A 4,012-nucleotide genomic window follows, 5' to 3' on the forward strand; every position below is an offset into this window, starting at 1 on the left:
ATGAAAAGCCATTATTTCTCCATGAAAACCCCTTACTCTTCTAAAAAACGCCCCTTTTTTCTATAAATGCCCTTATTTTTTTTCTATGAAAAGCTCTTATCTGTGAAAAGCCTTTATGCTTCTACAAAAAGCGATTATTTCTCTATGAAAACCCCTTATTTATCTATAAAAAGCCTTTATGTATCTAATTATAAAAACCCTTATTCCTCTGAAAAGCCCTTATTTTTCTGTGAAAAGCCTTTACGTTTCTATAAAAACCCCTTATTTCTCTTTGAAACCCCCATTTTTACTATCAAAAGACTTAATTTTTCTATAAAAAGCCTTTATTTCTATAAAAAAAAACCTTATATCTCTATGAAAACCCCTTATTTTTCTATGAAAAGCCTTTATCTACAAAAACTTTGCTTCTGTATAAAGCCCTTACTTATCTATTAAAAGAACCTCATTTTTCTACGAAAAATCAGTGCTGTTGACCACACCTAAACCCATTCCACAATCACTTCCAACGAGACCAGAAAAAACTGGCAAGGCAGCGGAGTTGAAGCCCAAGGCAGCTGTGACTAATGCTGCATAATAATCTGAACGAAAGCTGTCCCTTGCAGCAGTGCAGCACGACATCTTCATCAACCGCTCGTCTACCTTCCAGATTGTCATCCATCACAAACGTGTCTATAAAACTTTACAGGTATCCGCCCGTTACGGACTGGTATTTTATGCATTTAACGGTCACAGCGAAATTTAATGGAGAAAACGCTGGGCTGTGATTTTAGGAAACAGGACAAATGAAAAGTGGGGTTGGAGAGGTTGGACAGCAAGGTAGACAATTCCAGAAAATAAACGAGGTGAAGTAAAAGGGTCTGAAGGAGAAACTAAGATAAAACCCCCCCACGTGCAGTAAACACTGATACAGAATAAGAGAGAGAGAGAGAGAGAGAGAGAGAGAGAGAGAGAGAGAGAGAGAGAGAGAGAGAGAGAGAGAGAGAGGAGATCAACTAACAAACCAAACCCAATTATAAACATAACTGAACAGAGAGCACCAAACCCAATTTACAAAGCATGGAGCTGATAAACAAGAAGCTGATACAAAATGAGAGAGAGAGAGAGAGAGAGAGAGAGAGAGAGAGAGAGAGAGAGAGAGAGAGAGAGAGAGAGAGAGGGGCTTGGCAGACTGAAGAAAGGAAGGAGAATGGAGGTAAAGTAATAAAAAAGCTAAACAGTGGGTGCAGCTAGTGGCCGAAGGAACGCTGCAAATAATACCCTTCAGTAATGCCTACAGTGCACCGCGTGAGGTCAGTCCAGTGACGGCACTACCCCCTACAAGCTACCCCCCTAACGAGGTACCCCCCTTGGGAAAGCAAAATATAGTAGACTCGCAGAGACCGCGTCATATCAATTCAAAACCGACGTCACGCACTGACAAAACAGCATTCCGTGAATAACATGAAGGAAGCGAATGAATAAACGAAGCGCTGACATTTATCACGACTTACGTAAGGAGGGAAAGGTCAAAAGGCGGAGAACAAATTGCGATTCAACTGAACAGGTCTTCTCTACCCTTTTCCAAAGGCGTTCTCTTCTGTGCAAGCACTGCCAACAATTGAAGGCGAGGTGTGGATGTTCAGGGATAACGAGCGCTCCTGTGATCATTTACTTTTAAATGATCCTCTGTGCGTGTATGTATCTTATGTACACACACACACACACACACACACACACACACATATATATATATATATATATATATATATATATATATATATATATAATCTGTGTAAAGACCAAAGAGAATCCTTAGTTCTGTTATTTGTCTATTTACCCTTCTGAAATCTTTAAAAAAAATGCCCAAACAAGCAAGTCTGAACATAAAGTACGTCTGTTGATTATTATTATTATTATTATTATTATTATTATTATTATTATTTCCTGGGCGACAGCGACCCTAACCAACTTTCCCATTCCCAAATTATAACATCTCGCCATGGAAGGCAAAAAAAAAAAATAATAATAAATAAATAATTAATATAATCAAATAAATTAAAAAAATAAAGATAAAATGCTCCAATACAAGTAAGTATTAGGATAAAAATCTGAGAGAGAGAGAGAGAGAGAGAGAGAGAGAGAGAGAGATGAAAGTATTAAAAATCCAATTCAGTTAACTACTGGGATACAAATCGTGTGTGGGAGAGAGAGAGAGAGAGAGAGAGAGAGAGAGAGAAAATCAATCTTCGTCAGACGCCATTTGGAAAAATGAGACATTCGCAAGAATCGCAGTTACGGCATAATGAATATAAACTGAGAGAGAGAGAGAGAGAGAGAGAGAGAGAGAGAGAGAGAGAGAATCACGGCACAACCTTGGTCCTTCCTCCACAGCTTCACGACAAATGGCCTCGGATAAGCACCTCCTAACGGCGGTCGCGAGCAATACTCATTTCTCTCTCATTGCTTTCAATATCGCCCCCGAGACAACTTTATGCGGAAATCTCTCTCCCGAACACCTCTTTGTTGTGACAAGTGGCGATGCTCGTACAGCTTTCTTGCTCAAATCTATAAATAATAATAATAATAATAATAATAATAATAATAATAATAATAATAATAATAATAAAATAATAATAATGCGAATTTATCTTATACAATATCTTTTCTATTTTCTTTATAATTCGCATAATACAGTCATCCTTTTTAATAATATTAATAAAAATAATAATAATAATAATAATAATAATAATAATAATAATAATAATAATAATAATAATAGATGTGTTGTGGTAAGTGGCGATATTCGTATAGCTTTCTTGCTCAAATCTGTATATAATAATAATAATAATAATAATAATAATAATAATAATAACAACAACAGAGGTGTTGTGACAAGTGGCGATACTCGTATAGCTTTCTTGCTCTGTATATAATAATAATAATAATAATAATAATAATAATAATAATAATAATAATTCATAAAAATCTCACAACAGTCCGAGTCACTAAAACGGTGAAGAAATCCAGTGGTGCAAAGGTAAAAATACATTAGAAATATATACACAAACGAGAACTTTCGAAAACACGGGCTTATCGCAGGCAGGACCCGCTCCTGGCTCGTCGATACAACAGAACATTCTCATCCTTCGTCTTTGCATTAAAGAGTTTCAGTTTTGTATTACCTTTATTTTAAAGGAAGTCTACCTGTAACCTAAGTGTTGATCGGTGTAAGTTGTTATGTTATAAAATACGGTCTTACATGTCACAGCATTAGGTTAATTTTTCTAGATTTCTAAGGTTTGAAACAGCATCTTGACGTAAAATTTAATGGCGATTACTCAGAATACCTCAGACATTCAATGAATGAATAAACTGGCCTCGGTTTATAACCTACAAATCATGGGCCATGGGCTTACTTCGTGTGGTAGGCTCCGGTGATTCATCCTTAATCCCTTGTCCGGGCCACCTGTCTTAGTGGGTCCTGGTCGTTTGTATATAAATTTATAATTCATATATTTACATTTACACCACTGTGGATTCCTTCACCAATAATAATAATAATAATAATAATAATAATAATAATAATAATAATAATAATAATAATAATAATAATAATTTCTAAGTACCAAGACCTGAAAATCGAAATATGAAGGATTTGGGATATGCCCGTGGAAACTGTACCCATACTCATAGGGACACTAGGCACGATCCCAAGATCCCTGAAGAGGAACCTGGGAAACCTAGATGCCGAAGTAGCTCCAGGACTCATGCAGAAGAGTGTGCTACATAGTGAGAAAAGTGATGGACTCCTAGGAAAATAATAATAATAATAATAATAATAATAATAATAATAATAATAATAATAATAATAATAATAATAATAACAGCTGATTCAACGGGATTAAGCTTGTGGGATAGTGGTCTCTACGATCTCTATTCTTACAGTCTCGTCTGCTTGAAGGTGGTATAACAAATTTCCATAGGACGTGGAAAATTATTATGCCTTCGTTGCTTTATTTATTCTTACGTCTCG

Source organism: Macrobrachium rosenbergii, chromosome 2, assembly GCF_040412425.1.
Source record: "Macrobrachium rosenbergii isolate ZJJX-2024 chromosome 2, ASM4041242v1, whole genome shotgun sequence".
NCBI classification, from domain to species: Eukaryota; Metazoa; Arthropoda; class Malacostraca; order Decapoda; family Palaemonidae; genus Macrobrachium; species Macrobrachium rosenbergii.